At 38.3% G+C, this 15,616-nt stretch overlaps 1 long non-coding RNA gene across 2 annotated transcripts in view; it reads right to left on the reverse strand.

The window, feature by feature from the left end:
• The window catches only part of LOC141088617 (uncharacterized), a 38,147-nt gene that overhangs the window by 18,750 nt on the left and 3,781 nt on the right, over positions 1 to 15,616 (reverse strand). For both annotated transcript variants that reach the window (XR_012231993.1, XR_012231992.1), the window contains exon 2: positions 14,855 to 14,962. This is a non-coding gene — a long non-coding RNA (uncharacterized lncRNA). The remainder of the gene's footprint in view (positions 1 to 14,854; positions 14,963 to 15,616) is intronic.

Consider the following 15,616-nt stretch of genomic DNA (forward strand, 5'->3'; position numbering starts at 1 on the left):
GCTGGTCCTCGGTAGTGCCATTGGCTCTTTTCGTTCTGCTGCCCCTCCGGGTTCCAACACCGTCAGCTGGTTCTTGGCAGTGCCTTTGGCTTAGGTGCCTTCTTTTCGGTATCCGAGTTCCAGCAACGTCTGCTGGTCCTTGGTAGTGCTTTCTAGCACAAGTACCTCCTGCTTAGTAACCAGGTTCCAGTACCATCAGCTGGTCCTCGGTAGTGCCATTGGCTCTTGTTCCTTCTGCTACCCATCCTTATTCCAGTACCGTCAGCTGGTCCTTGGCAGTTCCTCAGCCTTCTTGAACATTCTGCTATATTTCCAAGTGCAAGCTTTTTGAAATGGCTTTTGTTAATCAATCTGGATCTCCCTGACGACGACCCTGAAGACCACCCCGAAGAAGACGACGACCCCGAAGACGATGACCCTGAAGAGGACGACCCTGAAAACCACCCCGAAGAAGACCAAAAAGATGACCCTGAAGAAGATGACAAAGAGGACAAAGAACATGAAGACAACCACCAAGATACAGAACAACAAGTGACAGAAGACCAAGAAGCAGAAGACCAAGAAGCAGAAGAACCTTAAGCATAAGACTAAAAATCAGAGCAAAAGATATTATCTAAATTATAAGCAGAAGAAGACTAAGCAGTGTATGGGGGTGAGTCCGTTCCTCCTCTTGGTGCCCCTGGAAAATGCCTGCTGCTGCAGGCCAAACTAAACGCGGATAAATCCTGTTGTAAATCTTTTGTCACAGGCAGAACGGAAGGTGTAATCTTCAAACTTTTATAGATAACAACTACAGGAATGCCTGTCACAAATAAGAATATGATGATGAAGAAGAAGAATAGGAAGAAGACGAAGAAGTAGAATGTGAAGAAGAATAATAGTTGAATAAGAAGAATATGAAGAATGTAAAAAAAAGAATAATAGGAAGAAGGTGAAGAAGAAGAAGATGAATAAGGTGAAGAAGAAGTTGATGAAAAAGATGCTGCTCCTGCTGAGGATAATGAAGGGGAGAGTGTGGGAGAAGTAAAAAAGAAGGTGAAGAGCATGGAAGTAGTGAAACATACATATCTGACAAAATATAAAAAAGGTTAACATAGTCAATATCTTTGTAACTCCGAGCGTCTTAAAAAAAAAAATTAATTCCTGCTATTACATTTGATTGGGCTAAACCTCTATGCCTTTAATGTCTCCTCCACCTCCCCCAATACATTCTGAATTATTCTTAGTTGTTTTCCTTCATGTAGAATTAACCTACAAGGAAAGAAAGGGTTTATTTTAATTCCGATATTTCTGTCCCATTGACTTGCATTGGTTTCCGGTATCAGAATCGGCGATATCCGATACTTTTTGGGTATCGGTCCGATCCAATCTGATCCGATATTTCCCGATATTGGAAGGTATCGCTCAACACTACTCCTGATGTGTTTTCTGGGGATTGGTCTATATTTTTGAATTTTAAGAATAATTGTAAACTATTTCTTGCCTTGAAGCCTAACTCATCGGGGAGCTCTGTGCAGCAGGTTAAAATTGTCATCTCCTTACTGCGCGGCGATCCCCAAAATTGGGCTTTTTCTCTGACACCTGAAAATCCTATTCTGACTAATGTAGATGCATTTTTTCAAGCCTTGGGGTTGTTGTATGATGAACCTAATGCTATTGATCAAGCTGAGAAAACCCTATTGGCATTGAACCAGGGTCAGGATTCTGCAGTTATACTGTCAAAAATTCGGAAAGGGGGCGGTCCTTACTATATGGAATGATGGTGCCTTAGCAGCTCTCTTTCGGTAGGGTTTATCAGAAACTGTAAAAGATGTTATGGTGGGATTTCCTGTTCCCTCTGGTCTTGATGATTCTATGTCATTAGCCATTCAAGTTGATCGGCGTTTACATGAACGTAAAACTACACGAGAGGCGTTGCCGCCTTTTCAACAAACGTCTGAACCCATGCAATGTGATAGGGTTTTGTCTAGGGCACAACATCAGGAGTTTAGAAGGCGTAATAAGCTGTGTTTTTTTTGTGGGGATGACTCTCATACTATTTCTGTCTGCCTTAAACGAGAGAAACGTTTTGCGCACACATTTGCTGTGGGCAGTGTACAACCTAAGTTCCTTTTGGCAATTACTCTGATCTGCTCCTTATCTACATTTTCAGTTAAGGCTTTTGTTGATTCAGGAGCTGCTTTGAATCTGATGGATTTGGACTTTGCTAAACGTTGCGGTTTTCCTCTGATACCCCTGCGGACTCCTATCCCTTTGAGGGGTATTGATGCTACACCTTTGGCAGAGAATAAACCCCAGTTTTGGACCCAGGTGATAATGCGGGTCACCCCGGACCACCAAGAAAATTGAAAATTTTTGGTGCTGCACAATTTGCATGATACTATTGTTCTGGGTTTTCCCTGGTTGCAAACTCATAATCCTGTTTTGGATTGGAAATCTGTGTCTGTGGTGAGTTGGGGTTGTCAGTGTGTTCTTGGTGACACTCCTGTTTTCTCCACCTCTCCCCAGTCTCATGATATTCCTGATTATTTGGCTGATTTTTCTGATGTATTTAGCGAGAGTAAGTCTGCATCTTTGCCTCCTCATAGGAGTTATGATTGTGCAATTGAGTTGATGCCTGGGTGTAAATTTCCCAAGGGTCGGCTTTTCAACTTATCGGTACCCGAACATGATTATTGCGATCTTATATCAAGGAGTCATTGGAGAAGGGTCATATTAGACCATCCTCTTCACCCTTAGGTGCTGGGGGTTTTTTTGTGACCAAGAAAGATGGTTCATTAAGGCCTTGTATTGACTATCGTTCCCTTAACAAAATCACTATTAAATATCAGTACCCGTTACCCCTGATATCTGATTTATTTTCCATAGTTAAAAGTGCCTGCTGGTTTACCAAGCTTGACCTCAGGGGGGCAAATAATCTTATTCGCATCAAGCAAGGGGATGAATGGAAGACGGCGTTTAATACTCCGGAGGGACATTGTGAGTACCTGGTGATGCCTTTTGGGCTCACTAATGCCCCTTCTGTCTTCCAATCTTTTATGAACGATATTTTCCGGGACTTTGTGGATAAGTTTTTGATCATTTATCTAGATGATATTTTGAACTTTTCCAGTGATTGGGATTCTCATGTGGAACATGTCCGGACTGTGTTCCGGATTTTGAGGGAAAATTCCCTGTATGTTAAGGGATGGAAATGCCTTTTTGGTGTACAGAGGATTTCATATTTGGGATTTATTTTGTCTCCGTCGGCTATTGAAATGGACCCGGCCAAGGTACAGGCCATTTGTGATTGGGTTCAGCCCACTTCTTTGAAGGCTCTCCAGAAGTTTTTGGGCTTTGCTAATTTCTATCGTAAATTTATAGGTAATTTTTCTGGTATTGTCAAACCACTGACTGATCTGACCAAAAAGGGCGCGGATGCGGTGAATTGGTCTCCAGAGGCAGTCTCGGCATTTCAGGAGCTTAAGCGGAGATTCACTTCGGCTCCGGTTCTATGGCAACCTGATGTCTCACTTCCATTTCAGGTGGAGGTAGATGCTTCTGAGATTGGTGCAGGAGCTGTTTTGTCCCAAAAAGATCAAGTGACTTCTAAAATGAATCCCTGTGCCTTTTTTTCTCGAAAATTCTCCCCATCTGAATGTAACTATGACGTGGGGAATCGGGAATTGTTGGCCATGAAATGGGCATTTGAAGAGTGGAGACATTGGTTGGAGGGAGCTAGACATCAAGTTGTGGTCCTTGTAATATGACTTAGGATAAAAGGGTTGACTCGTTAAAGGGTTGATTGTGACTTGTAGGATTGCTACTACCAACAGGTGGTGCTATAGAGTTCAAGTCCTCTTCCTCTCTGAAGAGGTAATTTGCATATTATTTTCCCAGAGGAGCATTGCACGGCGAATAAGCCTCCTTGCCAAGCCAGAGCTGGTATGTCACTCTCCACTAGGAGAAACCTTACCCCTTAGAATATTATAGGCACTAATGTATGCCTTAATGTAATGTGCTGTGATAAATGTAAAAAAAGATTTATGTATAGTATATAAGAAAAGAACAGGGTTAAATAAAAGGCAATGGTATAGCATAGGACATAGGGATTAAGTTATAACATGGAAAGATTCAGCTGTGGAAACCTTAGATACAGTATGTGGGTTTAAAGGTTAATATACAGTTAACTGGTTGGGACCAGCCCCTGCATGGGAAGAGCAACGTCAGTTAATAAGGGAAGTACTTTCTGATTAGTGCAGTGAGTCTAGAGTTGAAGATTAGATCTGAGCTAGATAAAGTCTTAGCAGGAGTTCAAGGACAGATGGCTGGAGGGCACAAGTAGTAAGGACTGTTTGGCAGTATGAGAACGTTGCCAACACTTGTCAATGGACATCCCTGTAGCGTCTGGAGCCTATGGCCCTAACTAGGTGCTGAGAGGCGTGCCTTATTCCCTTCCAACAAGTGGAAGCCAGACGGAGAAACGCGTGAAGGAGACTGGACTCTTGGAAACTGTGAGGCCGGACGGAGTATCTCAGGACCAAGGGCACCATTAAGTTAAGGGATAGATCAGGCAGAACAAACAGAGACTGTGGAAACGTACTGTGCTGTAGCTGCAATTGAACTCAAGATGCTAAGTAAAGTTGAACTGTTTGTTAAGAGGCGATTGTCCCCTGATTTGTGTGCGGATGTTTCTGGATCTGGAATCAAGGAGGCCTGCGGCCGAAACATGAGTGTACTGCACAACATACATAGCACATGGGAATCAGAACACTGTTTAATTGTAGGGTGCCAAGGCGGGGGAACACAAAAGCTCCTTGTCCATAACTACCACCCTACAGAGTGCCCCAGTAACACAGTTTCACCAAGAATTCTCTTACAATACTTTTACAATCAGACAAACTCATAACTCAGCTCCTTACACACAGCAAATAACACACAACTAAACTCCTTGCTCAGGTCAAATAGCACAATGAAGGGGTTGTTCATCCTTAGACTACGAGTCTGCAGTCACTCTATGTGACTGCAGACCTGTGAATCCTCATATCACGACCACTCTAAGGCCGGAGTCACACTAGCGACAAAAACGGACGAGTGCAATGCGATAAAAAAATCGCATTGCAATTGTCCCAATGTTAATCTATGGGGCAGCTCCCATCATCCGATTTTTTTATCGGCCGTTTTCCTTGGGCCGATACAATTGCAGCATGCTGCGATTGTCACCGATTATCGGATCGGACTCGCCAATGCAAGTCTATGGGTGCAATAAAAAATCGGATTACAAACAGACCACAAGTGTGACTTGCGAGAAAATCGCACCCGTTGTGCTTTAACAAAAGCCGGCAATTCATTTTGCTAGACAGTAAAATCACACTGACATATTTAATAAAGAAACAAAAGAATAGGTATAGACACATAGAATACACATATATATCTATATATATATATATATATATATATATAAATATGAGGAAATTGGGATCCAGCAAAAGGATGAAAGTTCACCAGATTTGTAAAAACTTCTTTATTAATCCATTATGTCATAAAAAGTATGAGGAACTCCAATCAATTAGTAGCATTCCAACAAGGGACTACATGTTTCAGCACTTTGTGCCTTCCTCACGGTCCTATTTGAACTGAGCTCCAACACTAGCAATATATCCTCCTTTGTTGAACATATTCAAATGACCCTTAATTAAAAACAGTGGAACAAACCAATTAAAAACATCTGAGTAGATGGTTGAAACTCAGTTCAAAAATGTTGCCAGAAAAATACCTATATTGAACATGTTTTATACATAGACAAATGATATAAACATTTAGTAATGAATCAACAATAATATGGAATAACTGCCACAAAAAGCAACAATATATAAACATATATGAAAAGATGCATCATATAGTAGGCATGATCTAAACATCAGAAACAATCACAAAAATAACTCTCAGAAGGTCTAATATCATAGAGTAGGTTTAAGATAAAGATATAATCTTTTGTAAATTCATACATGAACTCGATCCCTTTTCTTTTCCTCTCCCTTTCCTCTTTTCCTCCTTCTCCAAAAAAAAAAAAAAAATTATTTATTTTTCTTCTACTCTTACCTAATATTGTGTAATGAGATCCATTCTACTGTTCAGTCCGTCTGGAACTCTAGTCTCTAATAGAAAGATCCACCTACTTTCTCTAGAAAGGATTTTACTTTTAAAGTCACCACCCCTATGTGGTTTTGTAACCACCTCTATTCCCCTAAAGGAAAAACTTTTTAAATCTCCTTTATGCACATTAGCAAAGTGTTTAGAAACCGCAGAGGCTCCTGCAATAGGCAAATTAACCGAATCCGACAAATGTTTTCGCATACGCTGTTTCAATGAATTAGTGGTGCAACCCACATATTGAAGTCCGCAAATATTGCAATCAATAAGATATATTACATTTTCTGTATTACAATTAATAAAGGAAAAAATCTCAAAGTTTTTTCCATTTTTTATAGAAGAAAATGTTTTTGTTTTAACAATATATTTGCAACACTTACAGATTTTTGCACCACAACCATAACAGCCTACAATTTTCATCCAATTTTGTTTCAATTTTTTGTCTGGATCAGTAAATAAACTTGCCGTCAACATAGAACCTATAGTAGGAGCTCTCCTCGCAACAAATTTAATTGAGTGTTTTTTTAATATTTCTTTCAATTCACCACTTTGTTCTAAAATGGGAAAATGTTTTTTAATAATGGAGACTATTTCTTGATACTGTGGACTAAATTTGGTGCTAAAAACTATACCCAAGTCATTGTTTTTTTTCTTTGATATTTTTATATTCCAACAATTCCTGTCTATTTAAATTGTCTACTATGCCTCTCGCTCTTTTTAGGGACCAGTTTGGGTAACCCCTAGATTTTAATCTTTTTACCAATAGTTCAGATTCTTTCATATAAGTATCTTTTTCTGTACTATTTATTTTCGTTCGAATCAGTTCCCCAGTAGGTATATTCCTAATTACATGATTAGCGTGACATGAGTTTGCCATCAATATACTGTTCACAGCTGTAGATTTACGATAGGGTTCCACCAACACTTCTTTTCGATTCGAATCTAATTTCAAGGTCAAATCTAAAAAATTGATTGACAACTCATTCATGTGGCATGTGAATTTGAGATTAAAACTATTGTTGTTTAAATATGAAAAGGAGGATACTAAATCCTTCTTCCCCCTCCACACAAAAACCAAATCATCAATGAAACGTCCCAACCAAAAAATGTTATAACCAAATGGATTATTAAGATGAAAAATATACCTTTCCTCCCATACTGACATAGTTAAATTTGCTAAAGATGGTGAAAATTTGGCCCCCATGCTCACTCCCTGTATCTGTAAATAATATTTCTCATCAAAAACAAAATAGTTATGAGTGAGCAAAAAGTGTGTTGTAAGCAACAAAAAATGTTGAATTTCAAATGTTTACTCACTATATTTAGATAGGTAATATTTGAGGCTCTCCAATGCAACAGAATGTGGAATGGATGGATATAATCCAATAACATCACATGAAAGCCACAGAAAATCATTCTCCCGCTCAATTTTTTCTACCATATTAATAGCTGCTTTGCTATCTCTCAAATGACTAGGAGTCAAAGCCACAAGGGGTTGTAAATAATGGTCCACCCACTCTCCAAGGCGCTCACTAAAAGATCCTATCCCCGAAACAATAGGTCTTAGTGGGGGAGGAAAAATTTCCTTACGCACCTTGGGGAGTGAGTGGTAAATAGGTATAATAGGATGGTCACAATATAAAGCTTCACTCAATTTCTCTGAAATAGCTCCTATACATACACCTTCCTGCAAAATTTTTTTCATTTCCTTATTGAAAGGGAGAGTGGGATTTTCATTTAATTCCCTATACACAGTGGAGTTACCCAATGCGATTAAATTAAGTTTTTTATATAGACCGACATCCAGAATAGTAATTGATCCACCCTTATCCGACTGGACAATTTTTAGATCTTTATTCTTACTCAATTCCTGAAGAGCTTTACGCTCATAAATGTCAGATTATGATGGGTCAATTCAACTCTGTTATTTAATTCCACCAAATCCCTTTCCACCGCTTCTTGAAAAACATCTAGCATCGGAGGTCTAGATTTAAGTGGGTAAAATTTTGTATTTTTTACGTGAAAAGAATTATTTAAATTAATCTGGTATTCTTTGGAGCTTTCAGATTCCAATTGTCTCAAATTATACAAACCCACCTGTTCTTCAAACGTAAGTAACCTTTCAACATCCCTATTTACTATAGGACAAGGATTATCAGTACAAATGTTATCCTCAAAATGACATTTTAGGGTTAAACAACGTGCTAGATGATTAACATCCAACACCGTGTCATATACGTTAAATTTACATGCCGGGGAAAAACTAAGTCCTTTTGATAAAAGTGAAAGTTGCGGTGCTGAAAGAATATAACTGGAAAGATTATAGACTGGTACAGTTACTTTTTCCATTTCCGGAGTTTGTCCTGGTAAGCCTGTTCTCTTATGGCGTCTTCCTCCTCTCCTTCTAATCCGTTTTTTGGTTTAGCTCCCTCTTTGTTGTAATTTCTTTGGGAAGATTTTTTTCTTTTTTCCATACTATTATTGGATGCACAAGCCACTGATGAATCTGAATAATCATCCGAAGTATCACCAAAAGTAGTGTCCATATTTTCTTGAATTTTTTGAAAAGTCACTTTGTTTGCTAAACCAGGGTTTCCGTTTTTTAATATTGATGATGGATTCTTACTCCAATTATATACACATTTATTGTTGTAATCCTCCAAATCTCGTGTGTATTTTCTTTTTTTAGTCTCAATAAAGGTATCCTCCAGTTTATTTAATTTTTGTTGCATCTTGTCATATAGTAATTTATAAGAATGATTGCCCTGATAAATTTCCAAAGAATCTTTCACAATCTTAATTTCATCACTGAGTTTTGTAAGTTCCATCTCCTCTTCTTCAATAATTAATTTTATAAGGTTGAGAGAGCATTCACTAAGGACATTTTCCCATTTGGTCTGGAATTCATTATTGTAAGCTGTTGTAGCCACTTTTTTTAATCTCAGACCACGTGGGATCATTTTCCTCTCCCAGTAACAGGTGAGAGCGTTGTGGTCCCACCATAATTTCTGTTCCTTTATCATAATACGTTCCAATTTATACATGATGGAATTCAATCCCTCTAATGCTATATACACTCCATTAGCATTGTCATTAAATATCAAGGCAAGTTTATTGCGTCTTGTATTGCAGTAATCCGCTTCCATAGCAAAAAAAGGTTTTTTACTAATGGGATTAGTCATATGTAATAGAACTTCAAGTTCAATAATTTGATTATGGGTGCTCGGCTAATACTCCCAAAGCAATATTCAAACAATGTGAAAAACATATAGCCAGCTCACCATAAAGGAGTTCCTCTTGATGCAGTAATCGGTGTTCACTCTATGCTTTGCACGGATCCAGGCAGGGAGTATGCCCCAACAAATAGAAATATGAGGAAATTAGGATCCAGCAAAAGGATGAAAGTTCACCAGATTTGTAAAAACTTCTTCTTTATTAATCCATTATGTCATAAAAAGTATGAGGAACTCCAATCAATTAGTAGCATTCCAACAAGGGACTACATGTTTCAGCACTATGTGCCTTCCTCACGGTCCTATTTGAACTGAGCTCCAACACTAGCAATATATCCTCCTTTGTGGAACATATTCAAATGACCCTTAATTAAAAACAGTGGAACAAACCAATTAAAAACATCTGAGTAGATGGTTGAAACTCAGTTCAAAAATGTTGCCAGAAAAATACACAATATTAGGTAATAGTAGAAGAAAAATAAATAATTATTTATTTATTTATTTTTTTTGCAGAAGGTGGAAGAGAGGAAAGGGAGAGGAAAAGAAAAGGGATAGAGTTCATGTATGAATTTACAAAAGATTATATCTTTATCTTAAACCTACTCTATGATATTAGACCTTCTGAGAGTTATTTTTGTGATTGTTTCTGATGTTTAGATCATGCCTACTATATGATGCATCTTTTCATATATGTTTATATATTGTTGCTTTTTGTGGCAGTTATTCCATATTATTGTTGATTCATTACCAAATGTTTATATCATTTGTCTATGTATAAAACATGTTCAATATAGGTATTTTTCTGGCAACATTTTTGAACTGAGTTTCAACCATCTACTCAGATGTTTTTAATTGGTTTGTTCCACTGTTTTTAATTAAGGGTCATTTGAATATGTTCCACAAAGGAGGATATATTGCTAGTGTTGGAGCTCAGTTCAAATAGGACCGTGAGGAAGGCACATAGTGCTGAAACATGTAGTCCCTTGTTGGAATGCTACTAATTGATTGGAGTTCCTCATACTTTTTATGACATAATGGATTAATAAAGAAGAAGTTTTTACAAATCTGGTGAACTTTCATCGTTTTGCTGGATCCCAATTTCCTCATATTTCTATTTGTTGGGGAATACTCCCTGCCTGGATCCGTGCAAAGCATAGGGTGAACACCGATTACTGCATCAAGAGGAACTCCTTTATGGTGAGCTGGCTATATGTTTTTCACATTGTCTGAATATATATATATACACATACATGTCATTGAGACCCACATATTTATATATATTTATATGTCATCTTATGTCATCTTATATTTATATGTCATCTTATAGATGCGCCTTTTCTGGGGTGTCTGGGGGCAGATTTTTGCAGCCGGGGGGGACAAAAACAATGGTCCCCTTCATGGCTATTAAAATATGCCCTCACTCACTGGCTTTCCCTCTCTGGTTGCGCATTTACCGCGGGAGCCCTCGCAATTTTTTTCAATGAATTAACCCCTTTATTTAACACCTAGATCTCCCAAAATTTGCACACAAACCCTAATCTAATTATTAGTCAGGGACATATAAAAAAAAATACATGAAATGAAATGGTTTACTGTATGTAAACCATGTGTCATTTCATGTCGGGTCTTAGAATGATTTTACAGAAGCCGGCAATTGATTTAGCGGCTATTCTGCTATGCAGAACTCTATCAAATATAAATATATATATATATATATATATATACACATACATGTCATTGAGACACATATATATACAGTCATGGCCAAAAGTTTTGAGAATGACACAAATATTAATTTTTACAAAGTCTACTGCTTCATTTTTTCTAATGGCAATTTGCATATACTCCAGAATGTTATAAAGAGTGATCAGCTTAACATCAATTACTTGCAAAGTCAATATTTGCCTAGAAAATGAACTTTATCCCCCAAAACACATTTCAACATCATTGCAGCCCTGCCTTAAAAGGACCAGCTAACATCGTTTCAGTGATTGCTCCATTAACACAGGTGTGGGTGTTGATGAGGACAGGGCTGGAGATCAATCTGTCATGATTAAGTAAGAATGACACCACTGGACACTTTAAAAGGAGGCTGGTGCTTGGCATCATTGTTTCTCTTCTGTTAACCATGGTTATCTCTAAAGAAACACGTGCAGTCATCATTGCACTGCACAAAAATGGCCTAACAGGGAAGAGTATCGCAGCTAGAAAGATTGCACCTCAGTCAACAATCTAACGCATCATCAAGAACTTCAAGGAGAGAGGTTCCCTTGTTGCCAAAAAGGCTCCAGGGCGCCCAAGAAAGACCAGCAAGCACCAGGACTGTCTCTTAAAAGTGTTTCAGCTGCGGGATCGGGCTACCAGCAGTGCAGAGCTTGCTCAGGAATGGCAGCAGGCAGGTGAGAGTGCATCTGCACGCACTGTGAGGCGGAGACTCTTGGAGCAAGGCCTGGTCTCAAGGAGGGCAGCAAAGAAGCCACTTCTCTCCAGGAAAAACATCATGGACAGACTGATATTCTGCAAGAGGTACAGGGAGTGGACTGCTGAGGACTGGGGTAAAGTCATTTTCTCTGATGAATCCCCTTTTCGATTGTTTGGGACATCTGGAAAACGGCTTATTCGGAGAAGACCAGGTGAGCGCTACCACCAGTCTTGTCTCATGCCAACTGCCAAGCATCCTGAAACCATTCATGTGTGGGGTGGCTACTCAGCCAAGGGAATGGGCTCTCTCTCAGTCTTGCCTAAAAACACAGCCATGAATAAAGAATGGTACCAGAATGTCCTCCAAGAGCAACTTCTCCCAACCGTCCAAGAGCAGTTTGGCGATCAACAATGCCTTTTTCAACATGATGGAGCACCTTGCCATAAAGCAAAGGTGATAACTAAATGGCTCAGGGAACAAAACATAGAGATTTTGGGACCATGGCCTGGAAACTCCCCAGATCTTAATCCCATTGAGAACTTGTGGTCAATCATCAAGAGACGGGTGGACAAACAAAAACCTTCAAATTCAGACAAAATAAAAGCATTGATTTTGCAAGAATGGACTGCTATCAGTCAGGATTTGATCCAGAAGTTGATTGAGAGCATGCCAGGGAGAATTGCTGAAGTCCTGAAGAAGAATGGTCAACACTGCAAATATTGACTTGCTGCATTAACTCATTCTAACTGTCAATATAACCTTTTGCTACTCATAATATGATTGCAATTATATTTCTGTATGTGATAAAAATATCTGACAAACACACATAAAAACCAGAGGCCGGCAGATCATGTGAAAATATAATATTTGTGTCATTCTCAAAACTTTTGGCCATGACTGTATATGTATATGTGTCTCAATGACATATACTGTATACATACATATATATGTGTGTGTATTCTATGTGTATATATCTATTCTTTCGTTTCTATTTTACCATGTCATTGGGATCCTTTATATGTCTATTTTTCAAGCCACCGACTAAATCTCGGCATACGGATGTAACATGGATGCTCAGATGTCAGAAAATCACATCCTCGCATGAAAATTGAATGAAAGACGCATCACTGTTCATGAAACGATGCGATTGTGGTCCGTCAAAATCAGACCGATTTTTCAGACGTTGTGTGTGACTCCAGCCTAACACCTCTCTCATCTCTGTACACTAAGGGTTAAATGCATTACGTGCCATTTCTATTGCTCCTATATGAGTTGTCCCCTATACTGAGAATTCACTGCACAACATAAATGAATTATTATATTACAATGGCTTTTCAGTATAAAGATAATGGAGTTTTGATAAGTGGGAGATTAAAGTTCCATCAATAATAGATGCCGGCTCCATATTTATCTATAGCATTAAATGATTTGTAGAGAATAAATGGATCAATATTTCCTTTATTGTTGTGTTTATTCTGCTTTCAAACCAATTTAGATTAAAGGGATTGGTCAATGTATATTTAGCAATTTTAGTATTTTTTCCAAGATGACAGAATATTTTTGACTAATTCTTATAAAAGGACAACATAACATTTTCAAAGACATGGAGGAGAAGGCGGTAGCTACCAGAGGTGTTCAATACTTTATACACCTGAATATGAAAATAAAATTTTCTGAGAAATTTGAATTTATTCTTTTTCCATGGAATCCCCTGGACTTCAACACACGTATTCCATTTTGCCTCCAGTGATTGGATGCCCTCAAAATAGAAGGAGACTTCTTTCTGTTGCAAGACCCCCGTCACTGCCTCAAATTGTTCCCCACGCAGAAATTTCTTCAGATTCCGAAATAGAAAGTAATCACTGGAAGCCCAGTCTGGACTGTATTGTGGACGGTTGAGCCCCATGATAACAGCTTGTGATTTCATAGATTGGTGTGAAGTTGCCGTCAACTTCCCATGGCATTTCTGTGACTGCCTCACGTAATGCCTTTATTGGAGAAATTTCACATTTCAAAAACTGACCGTCACATCCAAGCATAAGCATAGTGTGAACAGGTGCTTAACCTAGAGTCATATACATTCAAACAAGAAAGGAAGCACACTCTAGGTTAAGCGTCTTATAATCTGAAAATTATGGTATATTGGAAACTGTGCCAACTGAATTGCCTAATTAACGAGTTACGGCACGGACTTTGACCTGACGATTTACTAAAAAGATGGCCTCCACTTTACGGTACATTTCCTCTGAGGGTGCTTCGAGAGGATGACCTGAACTGAGGTCATCTTCAATTGAGTCCTTACCTCATTTTAACTGCTTGCCTAAACTTTTACTTGGTAGCAGCAAGGTATATCATCATCATCATATACAGCAATCATCCTTTCATGGATTTCTTTAGACTTCTTTTCTTCCTTTGTAACTGAGGTCTAATGAGTAACATTTGTCCTTCTGGAGAGTGACATATCAGCTCTGGCATGCCAAGGGAAAAGGATTGCTGCTTCCAACAGGTCGCGGTATAGAAATGAGAAAAAATTCATATGGTGCAAAAAAATTATCGAGGTCTAAGGTTTATTAAAAAAAAAAAAAAAAAGAAAAAAAAACAGTGCAAATTGATAGTTGTCACAAATAGTCCAATCCTTAGGTAAGTGTAATAAGGTGAAAAGTGCATGTGTAAACGATGAAAAAAAGTGACAAGTGCAACTATTATACTGATATATGGTCAATCACAAAGAAAGGATAAATCCATTAATGAAAAATATTCAAAAGGATCAATCCTTAGTAGTGATAATAGGTAAGATTAATGTAGAACATACATCAAAAAATGTCCACACCAACTAAGGATCTGGAAATACTAAAGTGAAACGATACCCAGTACATGTTGTGGAAAAATTGGAAAAGGATATCCAATATGTCCACAAAGCAGCAAGAAAAAGGATATACATGAATGCCCCACAAAGTACGTAAGTATATAGAAGAATATAACCCCCCATATAATAATGAAAACACATGCAGTTCTTCAGAAGTTGATATACAGTGGAAAAGAGAGAAGATGTCTGTATTATTCAAACCTCTAATTGCAGGTGATCCACATACTTTCATGAGAAGATGTCATAGCAGCAGAGGATAATCTCGGTGGTTGTGGTGTTTGTGGTCTGATGAAAGCTATTGTGGCATTGCTAAAACAAGAATAAGACACAAAAAATTAAATAACAATAAAAAATTGCAAGGATAGTGGATGAACATTTTACACTCACCTACTAATGATTAGGGGACGAGATCACACAGGGCATAGTACAAGAAAGGGGCAAAACTGATCTTCTCATTCAAGCCTAACGGTACCATGGTATAGGTCACACTATAGAATAAAAGTCCTCTTCCTCTATGAAAAGGCAATTTTCATATTCATCTTCCTTTATAAAGAATTTAATCACAGTGTTCTGTCTCCGACATTACAATGACTCTTAAATGCCTGTTCTGATAACATAAAATGATTGCTGTATGTATATAATGCTCAGTTTACCACACATTTAATGTTTATGGTTTCCAGCTCCATCTAGTGGCCAAAAGTTATAACTGCATGATATTATGCACTGTATTTCCTGTATTATTTCCCTCCAATTCCTAATGTATTCTGGGTAACTTTGCAAGGTACCAGCCCCCTTTCTCTCTTCTTCAGTCAGCCATTTCTTTCAAGTTTGCATATTGGAAGCACTTCATCGCTCTGTTTCTCCTTGTGTCAGCATCAGTGGTATGTAATTACCCTCTCTGTTTATGATTTCTGTCTTATATTAGCTAGCTTAGTTACACCCCCTGCTCAGCTAGTAGTTCAG

The sequence above is a fragment of the Dendrobates tinctorius genome, unplaced genomic scaffold, assembly GCF_039654945.1.
Source record: "Dendrobates tinctorius isolate UK_male_01 unplaced genomic scaffold, ASM3965494v1 ptg000039l, whole genome shotgun sequence".
NCBI lineage: Eukaryota > Metazoa > Chordata > Amphibia > Anura > Dendrobatidae > Dendrobates > Dendrobates tinctorius.